The sequence below is a fragment of the Helianthus annuus genome, chromosome 9 (assembly GCF_002127325.2).
Source record: "Helianthus annuus cultivar XRQ/B chromosome 9, HanXRQr2.0-SUNRISE, whole genome shotgun sequence".
Taxonomy (NCBI): domain Eukaryota; kingdom Viridiplantae; phylum Streptophyta; class Magnoliopsida; order Asterales; family Asteraceae; genus Helianthus; species Helianthus annuus.
Genome location: NC_035441.2, coordinates 143,453,249 through 143,464,657, shown reverse-complemented (window position 1 = coordinate 143,464,657; position 11,409 = coordinate 143,453,249). Strand labels below are relative to the sequence as shown.

The 11,409-nt window shown below is 36.4% G+C and overlaps 1 long non-coding RNA gene across 2 annotated transcripts; it reads left to right on the top strand.

Annotated features, from left to right (window-relative positions):
• Positions 1-425: 425 nt before the first annotated feature.
• LOC110878351 lies at positions 426-3,145 on the top strand. 2 transcript variants are annotated; one of them, XR_002557845.2, is made up of 3 exons: positions 426-601; positions 1,260-1,349; positions 3,058-3,145. It is a non-coding gene; the product is annotated as an uncharacterized LOC110878351 (long non-coding RNA). The 2 variants fall into 2 exon arrangements; XR_002557843.2 differs by having other exon boundaries at positions 428-601; positions 1,280-1,349.
• The last annotated feature ends 8,264 nt before the right edge of the window (positions 3,146-11,409 follow it).

Below are 11,409 nucleotides of genomic sequence, written 5' to 3'. Positions count from 1 at the left end.
TTTTAGTAACTGAACATTATGAATTGTGTGTTTTTATTGTTTACATTATATTAATCGAAATCTGTAACACCCCAAAAATGGGATTAGTAATCAAACTCCGTTAATACTGAAATACGGGTGAAATACCGTTAGTGGTAAAATTTAACCCGAAAATATTAGGATTTAAAGGAATAATCCTAATATTAAATACAACGTGAATAAAAGCTTTTAAGGGAGTAAGTTTATAAGAAGTCCTAGTTAACGGGACTTAAAATAAAACAGGTTATAACTCCCGGAACCCACTAAATAACTAGGAATATCAACCTAGTTAGTCTAGTGTTTTAAAATAATGAGGGAACTTGATGTAGTAACCTTTAATAACCTGGGTAAAGTAGAGGGACTAAAATGGTTAAGATGAGAAAATGGGTTTTTATTAATTAAAACTAAAAACACCAAAACACACACCTTTGTGTGTGTTCTGGTCGTACAAAACACAGGAGCCAAGAAGGGCTCTCAAGCTCAAACCCTAACAAGCATAAAATCAACAAATTGAAGGGGTAAATCCAACCTAAATCGAAATCCAAGCACGAATTCATGATCACCTCGATGAAGGGATCATAAGGTATGCCAAATTTCATTATTTTGTTCCATCTTGAATTTTTGGTGAACATATGAAATCGAAAATTTGGCTTGCATGATTAAAGTTTGGATGAATTTAGGATGAAATCATGTCTAGGAGTAAACCCTAGTCAATAACTAGTTGAATTAGTGTTGAAATTATAAAGTTCATGATCATCCATTATGGGTGTTTAAATGGGTTTTGTAGAAACATGATGAACACTAGAACCATGATTGTCAAACCAGTGTTAATTAAACTTTATGAAGTTAATCTTGACATTTAACCATGAATTTGATGATCTTCTAGTAAAAGATGTTGAAATTGGCAAGATAGGTAGCCATAAGTTTGATTGTTAAATTCTATAAAAGAATGCCCATTAGGTGTTTGTTAAAATGCCTAAATGAGAAGTAAAGTGTTGAAATTCAAGTGAAACGCGTAATTGGCAAGCTTGACTAATTACATGAGATATGGGATAAAACGGGTTCTAATCATAATGTTGATTTGCCTTAATCGTGCATATTATATGATTAAAGGTAGTTGATTTTAGAAAGTTGAACTAACCTATGATGAAGTCGAATAGAAGTTTCGACATAAAGTCCGAAAGATGAACTAGTCATAATAATGATGACTAATCTAACCATCTTACGAATTATGATGCTAGTTTGACTCTTGACAATCTAGATGGAGGCTTGGGGAAAGAAGCGGGTCAAACGGATCGTATACGCGGAAAAGAGCATAATCCGGATACTAGGTAAGTTAAAGCTTACACCTTTTATTAACAACTATTGGTTTTATAGATTATGAATAATCAAAAGTCATATTTGACTTATGATGTTTTGACCCGTCATGTGCGGTTCGGAACAAAAGACATTAATGATAAACCATGTTGAATGATTAAAAAGAGCTAATAAGATCATTTAGTCATGCAATGACTAATAAATAACGAGTTCTGAATGATTACCTTGTAAGGTAAATCAATACAATTAATAAGGGTAAAACGGTAAGGTGGTCACTAGTTGACGATAACCGTTAGTTTTGAAGGACACTTTATGGCGTAAGATATAAAGGGGTCAAAATGATCAAGAAATAGATTTATAAGGAAAATTGACCGTACGGTGTAAACCAGTACAAGTCATGTAGACGAGAGGATGATAAATCCATCTGGCAAAAGTAAACGGTCATTTAGACCAAACGGGTCAAAAGGTGAAAATATCACCCTTTGACAATATCGACTAATGGTTTGTCGAGTTGTATGATTACAGGAATAAATCTCGATTGAATGTTGACATCGCTATTACTTAGCAGCTACTAAGGCAAGGTATCGAAACGGGTCAATATATTGATCCAAGCCAGGTTTGTATAATGATTCAACTCGTCATGTAGAACTTGAGGTTCTATAAGAGTTAGACAAGGATAAAATATAGATATTTGGTTATCATTAAGGTAAACCGAACAAATTGGGTCATGATTATGGTATTTTAGAAATATAATGGTTTCTAAACAAGATTATAGTTTTAAAAGTGGGATTTTGGTCGAACATGGCTTTAAAGGTCCTTCGTCGTAATAGGAGGGGTAAAAGTGACCAAAATGCCCTTATAAGTGAAATTAAGCAAACGACCCCTAAAGGTTGCTTAGAAATGAGTTTTGTGACCAAATAGATACTTGTATTAAGTGTAAAAAGTGAAATATGCGAATCCTTGGGTCAAATGACTCTATATGAGTCTTTGCCGTAAAATGATAATCCGAGGGGTAAAACTCGGAATAAATAGATCTCCACATTAAATCCTCCACACATATAGTTGTGGTGGAACATAAATTGATAAATAATATGGAAGTACAATGCTAGAAGTGAATGGGTATGAATTATGCGGTAAAAGTTCTTAAATACCCTTAACGGGTCTAAATAAGCTTCTAAATCAAAACGGGTTAAAGAAGGTATACAAACCCGTGATTTTGAGCCTAATATAATAGGAGATATTGAAATTATGAAGTTCATGGGTTTAAAGATCAAATAGGCATGTTTGTTTGATAAAATCACGAACGGGTCAAAATTTGGTAAAAAGGGTAATAAGCCAAAGATTTAAAAGTCTTAAATTTTGTTAATCCGGGTGTCGGATTTGAACTCCATATGATGGAGAATTAAATTACGGATGCGTAGGAAAAAGAATCGTGTAAAACGGATTAAAAACGAGAGAGTTATGTCCGTTTCGGTAAGAACTAATGGCTGAGAAAAGTGCAGAGCTGACACGGCCTGGTGATTAGCTGGCACGGCCGGGTGAAGGTTCTGTGAAAAATTTATGGTTAGCTGACACGGCCGGGTGGTTAATCCGAACCGGCCGGGTGAGGGGGCTGAAAACAAAACAAAAATAATTTCTTGTTTTGTTACGTTAAGCACGGAACTTGTTTATACTCGATTATTAAAGTGTCAAAACTAATTATTTACATGGTTTTGACCGTAGGTGAAGATGGACCTAATCCGGATGAAGATCAAGCGGCGAGCAAGAACCGAACACACGTTAAATGAAGCTTCCGCGTCAAATCTTGATTTGTGTTGTTATAAGTGAATTATGTAAGCACTTATAAATTGTTTTTGAAATGTTGTAATCATTTGGGAATGTTGGTATAACAAGTTTTGTAAAGACACATTTTAGCATAAAAATGTGTATCTTTTTATTAAAATATTAATAAAACTAGACGGGCGTTACAAAATCGTTTAATTTTTTCACACATTATTTTCATGTTGTTAGTTGAGTCGATTTGACAAAATTATTTTAGTACTGTTTTATCTTTATTTTATTTAAAAATTCTATTAACAATTATTCAATGTCGTGTAAAAGTTTAATGAAATAATATGTTACATTTTAATAAAAGTACATGTTTATTAACTAATAAAATTAAACTACCCGAGAAGCAGTCCCGGGTCATAACCTAGTTGATTATAAAAAAGAAACTCGTGAAGATCTCCACACCAAGCCAAGAACGTTGTGGTCACGTCTATAGCGACATGGTGTTCGACGCCAGGGGCGTACCTACCTATATCTTAAAGTGGGTGCGCGCACCCCTTAAAAAATAAAATTTAGTGCTAAATTCTCGGTCCTGACTGCACCCCTGGAAAATTTCCGTCCGAACCCATTGGAAATTTTCGACCACCCCCTTAGGAAAAAATCTTATGAATTTGTAAAAAATTTACCTAAACACTATTTTTTTTTGTCTTTTATGTTTACACCAAATTGCAGACGCTGTCCTTTAGCGGAAAAGTTGACAAATTTTGTAATTTATGTTTCAAAATCTTGCACGGCTTGTCCTTTAGGCCTAAGTCAGTTAGATTTTTTAGTTAAGTTTGGTCATGTGCCTTGTACATGAGGACATTCTTGTCATTTAACCTCCCAAAGACCATTGTGTAAAACAATTTATATTAGAAGGACCATTGTGTAAAATTTAGAATTTAAAAGGATGTATGAAATGAAAATCTGCACATTCTCCCTCTCACTCTAAACTAAACTCTCTCTCTCTTCTAAGATGGCGACGGTGATGGTGGTGATCCAGCGGATGGAGGTGGTGTGGTTGTTTTAGGGGCGGCGGTGGAGGTGGTATCGTGATCCGGCGGGGGTAACCTGAGAGAGTGCAAGGGGAAGTCTGTCGTTACGCCTCCGCCGGAGTTATGGTTTGGGTTTGGTGGATCACCGGATGGATATAACCGACGAAGTTATGGTTGGGGTTTGAAAAGAAATGGATTGCGGTCCCAGATCCGGCGAAGTTATAAGTGCGGCGGGGGAGGTTATGGTTGCAGGGGAGGCAGTGACTCTCGTCGTGTACCACCTTCGTCGTGAACCACCGTCGTCGATTCTCCATAGAGCGAATTGTTACTATTGGTTATGAACAGGTTTTTGTATATGAGAATCAAATTAACTCGCCAATTAGTGTTTGCCCTAGGTTATTTACTTTTAAATTGATGATTGATTTTATTATAATTATCAATATTCACTGTAATCATGTTTGATATACTGACCCTGCATAGTTTTTGACCTAAATCAATGAATCTATTGAGATATTGTTGTTGATTTGAATGCTTAAGTATAGATGAGTCTACTGGCTCTTTTTTATCACCTGATATATGTTTATTTCTTGCTAGGTGTAAGAGCTAGTTGTTTCTGTGGTGGGTGAATGGTGGTTTGTGGTGGTGGTGGTTGTGGGAGGTGGGTGGGTAACGGGTAACTGAGGTGGTGGGAGGTGGTAGTGATAGAGAGTTATAGAGATATAATAATACCCCCCCCCCCCAATAATAAGTGTTTACAAAATAACCCCTGTGAAGGTGAAATGACAAGTATGCCTTCATGTGCAAGGCACATGACCATATTTAACCAAAAAATCTGATTGAGTTAAGCTCAAAGGACAAACGTGCAAGATTTTGAAACATAAAGTACAAAACTTGTCAACTTTTGCGTTAAAGGACAGCACCTGCAATTTGGTGTAAACATAAATGACAAAACTTGTAATTTACTTTTTTTTAAATACAACCTAATTAACTTTCCACTTCACTAATTAACTTTCACTTAATCCAATTACTTTTTTTGACTGTTGTTGGTGCAGTTGTCTGTCGACTACATCTTCGTTCGAGTCTTAGGGCAGGGTTGATTGTATTGTGAACAGTAAACGAGAAATCTTTTATTAGATAGGATCGCTTATTGGGCTTTAGATCGCTCTTATGGCCCAATTAGCTAGTAGGATCGCTCGAATGGTATATCATCAGGACCGCTCGAGTGACATGATGTTGGATCGCTCGAGTGGTAAGTGTTTGGATCGCTCATATGGACTTGTCCATATAAGCGACCCATGACTCCTATATATAGGAGGTCATATGAGCGGTTCCAGTAGAGCAGTGTATGTGTGTGTGTAACGGCGAAGCTCTGCCCGTTTGTCTCCAAAAGCTTGTAATTTGACAGTTAATCAATACAGGAGACGTTAAGTAGTGAAATCAAGCTTTACAAAGACTTATTCAATGAATTCCGCCTCTGAATTAGTCTAAGCACTCTTCTGAACGACTCGTCAGGTCAACAAACGATCCTACAAGTGGTATCAGAGCTCAGGAGGAAGAGTTCTTGCCGTTTAGCTCGATTTTCGCTCAAATTTCTGGTTTCTACACCTTCTTTTCTTAGTTCGAGAAGTTTTAACGGTCGGAATCTTCTCAAAATCTCAGGGATTGTGCACGATAGCATAGAGTTAAATCCTTGAAAGTTTGGTGTCGAAATTCGAAGAAATTGTACGTCAAAATGATGTCCGAAAGCTGATCGCTTTTCTGAACTATTCTGGACCGCTCGTAATTTCACATTTGTGGACCGCTCATTCGGTTAATTGTGGATCGCTTATTCGGTCAAGTGACCTGGTCCGCTCCAAATTAACTCATTTGAACCGCTCATTTGAACTTGTTTGGACCGCTTATTCGAACTGCTTTGGACCGTTTATACGACTGATTGTGGATCGCTTATTTGGACCATTTCGGGATCGCTTATTCGGACAGTTAGTCTGGACCGCTTATTTGGTTCATTATAGTTCGCATTATTTGGCCTAATTAGTTCGCTTTTGTGTCCGATTGTTGTTCTGATTCGCTTTTTAGTCAACAAACACGTGCTGAGTTTTTGTGAAAAATGACGATGTTATTCGATGAACAAGAAAACAATAAGCTTGAGGATTTTAATAATTGGTATATGAGAAATATGGATACCGATTATAGAAATGTGAGCTTGGATATTTGGACTGAAAGTTTTGAACTATTCATATGTCAAAAGGAGGAAACGTTGAAAGAAATAGAAAACCGGTTTAAAATTTTAACGGACAATATGTGGTATAGGGGTATTAAGATGTCGAATGATGAATATCTATCAAAATTGACAACTGCATTACCTGCTAAATGGGATGAGTTTATGGTTGAGCTAAAACAGAGAGATTTCTTTCCAGGGCTTTTTCCATATCAGTTCTTTAATGAAGTTAGAGCAGAGTGGTATAAGGAAGAAAAGAAAAGGAGGGATTTTTTGTCTGAGATGGAAAAGAATTTAGATGGATTGGAGCTGGATGTACTCATTGAAGTTGATAGAAGAGTTTGTGGTTTTCTTGCAACAAAGAGTACTCTGAAATATGATATCAAAAGGAAATGTTATATTGATGATAATATGAATCCTTTTGATTTTGTTAAACTCTTTCGTGCAGGAATCCACAAGATGGAAACGAAGGATGCTCCAAAAGATGAAGAATCTGTAGAGCTTGAATCTTCAAGTTCTGCATCAGTATGCTTAAAATGTGACAGCTTCAAGACTGAAAATGACAAACTCTTGAAGGATGCGGAAAGTTTGACATCAGAAGTCAAGAAGTTAGAAGATGTGAAACAAGCTGATGATAAACAGATTCTTATGTTGAAGGAAAATTGTGAGAAACTGAAAATTGAAAATGACAAACTGTTAAGTAATTTGAACAGTTTGACATTTGAAAACGAGAAGTTGAAAGAAATGTAAAGGTTTTTGATAGCAAACAGAAATCATCAGAAAATGAAGATTTCTGGATAAAATTGGAGAACAAAAATCTGAAAGCTAATGAGACAAAATTTCAGGAACAGATAAAAGTTTTGGAAAATGAAAAATCTGTTCTTGAAAACATGAAGAATGAGAATGAAAAATCTATCAAGTCTCATCTTGAAAGAATATCTCAGTTTGAAAAAGAAGCTGAGAATTCCAGAAGCAAGATTGATGAACTTGAGAAAAAATTGATAGGTTTTGTGACTTCATCAGACAATTTGAAGTTTCCTTGTCCAAAACCAATCAATTCTGTTCCAATGAGTGACAATGTCACAAACTTTGACAAAGTCAAAGTTAAAGATTGTGATGAAAACTCTGATGATAAAAAAGAAAAATTTCAGAAAACTGTTCTGCAATCAACTGAAAGGGGTGAATGCTCGAAGCAAAAACCTTTGAAGAAGAAAGCAGAACAGAAACAAAAAATTAAAAATGAGAAAATCGTTCAAAAGGATATTAAAAGTTCATTAGATCGTTCATCCAATCAAAAGAAAAAAACACAAAAAGTAAAAAATGAAAACTCAAAAATTGTTGGTAATAAGTGGTGCAGGTTGGACCACAGTGCTAAAGCGCCAAATTCAGCAAACTTGAGGAAGGAATATCACCAAGCCAAACAATGCTTTGATCTGAGCGTTTGGACTCAAAATGGTGATTGGTACGATAACAGAGTGTGTTACAGCTGCAGATATCACGGACACATTGCTGTTAACTGCCAGTATTGGAGTCATGAGACCAGGAGATGCTTTAACTACAACATCAAAGGTCACATTGCCAGAGATTGCCCAAGAAGATCGAATGACAGATTGAGGGCTAAGTCTCAGAAATTGGCAGAGATTCCAGTCAAAGTCAAGCCCCAGGAACAGAAGGTTCTGAAACCTAAAGTTCAAGAACAGTCAATTCAGGAAAAGAAAGTGAAGCTTTCACAGGGGCAAAAAGACCGACTGAGGAAGAAGAGGAAGAAAGCGAGAGAATATCTCGAGAAGATATTGTCCTCGGGTTCACGGGACAAACAGAATAACACTTCTGATGAATCTACTCCCCCAGTTGCAAAGACAAGCAAAAAGAATTCATCAGATACAAATCTGGGGACAAAAGATGAGAAGAAGAAGAAGAAGAAGGTAACATTCTGTGGCGATGAATTTGTTTCTTCAGAAACAAAGGAGCCACATGTCGGCGATGAATCTGACTCATTAAAGTCAGACAAGCCACATTCAGGCATTGATTCTGGTTCGTCAAAGCCAGAGGAGCCATTGGTTGAGGTAAAATTGTCGAAAACACCCAAGGCTGGTCGGGCTTGGGTGGATCTTTTTAAATGAAAAACCTGACTTGCCGGAGATCCCAAGATGGTATTGTGGATCATGAATCGGCATCTTTCTAAATCTGTTTGAAAAGTTGCAGGACTTGCCGGAACTCCCAGGTTTGTAAGCGAGGAGTAGGAATCGGCACTTTGAAAATTCAACCAACAGATGGTAATTGGTTGAAAAACAGGTTTGATAAGCTTAATTGCTAAATCTACAAGTGGTTGAATAGTTGTGATTGGTGTTGATCTTGCAAGTGGTTAAATTAAGGTCATTGAATTGGACTTGATTTACTTATTATTCAAGAAATTGGTAAACAATGTGATGATTTGAACCCCATTTTACAAACGGTAAAAACAACGAAACTTATTTTCCGGAAAAACCATTCTGATTAAAACAAACTTGAGTGTTTTGAAATCATTATGGGAAAATAGTTTGTTGTGAGGGGGAGTTCTGATTGTTTAAGCCAAAAGGATGGAGAATTGAAGTGTTTCGATATCAGTTGTCATGTTCTGTACAGTTTGTTTTCAATTTTCTTTAGATGTATTTGAATTTTAGGGGGAGTAAGAATTTTTAGAAAATCCAAAAACATCAGAAAATTTAAAAAAAAAGACAAAAACATGATAAAATCAAAAATGAGTTTTTGTTGCATATAAGAGGAAATGATAGTAAATCAGTTGGACTATCACAGCACGCTAAAGAAATGTAATGCCAAATGTGATAAACGGTCTCACAAATAATGTGACGATAGGTTTTTGTACATTTAGTAGATTTATTCGGGATATAAACTTAAAATTTCAAACTTGTGAAATTCGTGGGGAACACTACTTGGATATATAGGTAACCCCTGAAATCTCGTTTGAAAGGTCTTGTATTCTGATATACTAGGTGTTTATACTCTATGATGTCTGGGGTATTATTCCGGGACTTCTGCTGAACGGTAGTTCTGACCTAGTCCTTGGCTAATACTTTCCGCAAAATGCTTGAAACATAGCATAAAGCCCTCAGTTGATTAGACAATAAAATTGATAATCATCTGTTGTAGCTAAAAAGATCCTCTAATGGGGACACACTGCTAAGTCGAAGCTGATATCTCTCTGCTGAACGGAAGTTCTGACCTGAGATCCCTCAGTTCTCGCATTTTTCCCCTAATTTATGTACAGACATCATTGTAGTGTTCATACCTGTAAGACTGAATATTGGGATTCTGGATACGGGAGTATATTCAAGAGGTGGGACACATGAATTGAACTAAGTTCATAAAACACCTAAATAGTATCCTGAATAGATTGAAAATTGTATGAAAATTTAAGAGGACAATTATATCGTCAATCTACGTGAATCGTTTAGAACTTAAAACGATTAGAAGCTTAACGGTGCTTGTGGTGTGTCTTAAAAACTGATATGATCCTCTTGCACAAACTCACAAAAATATGTTTGTTTTGCATTTTAATTTCTGTCTTTGCATTTTTCGTTTCATATTTTGAAAATTCAAAAAGATTTTCGACAACTGATGTTGAAGAGCTGATTTTCAAAATCTCAAAGGCTAAACTTGATGAACAGACAGGTTGGTTAAGTGGTTTGAAATGTTTAAAATGATTCATTAGGTTGAATCAGAAATTGAGATGTTTCAAATTTGTGAATCAGTGTTTAATTGTAAAAAGTATCAAATGATTAGTTGATTCATTAAGTTGAATCACAATTATTTTGGTTTGTGATAGAATGGTTGAGTTTTGCAGATTTCTGATCCTGTTGCTACAGATAGCCAGGACACACATCAGAACCAGAGAAGAGCTTAAACAGAGAAAGCCAGGAGTTGATTTCAATGGTGATAACGATTTCCAAACAGAGATCCCAGCATGATGATAGGGGGAGTTTGACGAAAGTTAGAGCCAGAGAAAGATCCAGGCATATAGTTTCAGGAAGGAATTTCTGAAGAAGATTTGATTCCAGGCTGAGTTCCTGAAGAAGACCGAACAAGATTGAAGAGCTGTGAATGATTGAAGACTCTCACTGAAGATTCCGTCAACATTCAAGGGGGAGTCTGTTGGTGCAGTTGTCTGTCGACTACATCTTCGTTCGAGTCTTAGGCCAAGGCTGATTGTATTGTGAACAGTAAACGAGAAATCTTGTATTAGATAGGATCGCTTATTGGGCTTTAGATCGCTCTTATGGCCCAATTAGCTAGTAGGATCGCTCGAATGGTATATCATCAGGACCGCTCGAGTGACATGATGTTGGATCGCTCGAGTGGTAAGTGTTTGGATCGCTCATATGGACTTGTCCATATAAGCGACCCATGACTCCTATATATAGGAGGTCATATGAGCGGTTCCAGTAGAGCAGTGTATGTGTGTGTGTAACGGCGAAGCTCTGCCCGTTTGTCTCCAAAAGCTTGTAATTTGACAGTTAATCAATACAGGAGACGTTAAGTAGTGAAATCAAGCTTTACAAAGACTTATTCAATGAATTCCGCCTCTGAATTAGTCTAAGCACTCTTCTGAACGACTCGTCAGGTCAACAAACGATCCTACAACTGTAAATAGTCTTTTTATGTTTTTATTGTTCGTATTATGTGGAGTAAGTGTTGTTTATCAAGGAATCGAAGTAATCGAATATTTAGTCGACGCGAAGAGATTTACGACTGTGAATAGTAGGAAGTAACAATGCGATAAAGTTAATCAATCAATAATCAAGCTAATCGAATCATCAATCGAACTCGAGACTCGAATTATGCAGCTTTGGTGTTATTATACGTGTGTGTGTGCCTTATGTGTTACCTGTGAGTGTTTACTTTATGTTATATGTGGTGACCAATCGAATCAATCAAGTCGAAACTCGAAACTCAATCAAACTCAATCGAAATCGAAATCAAATATGGAATGTAGATGCTTGTATGTAGATATAGAGGTTGGGATTAAAAGTAATTTGAGTAGGAAACTCTATCGTA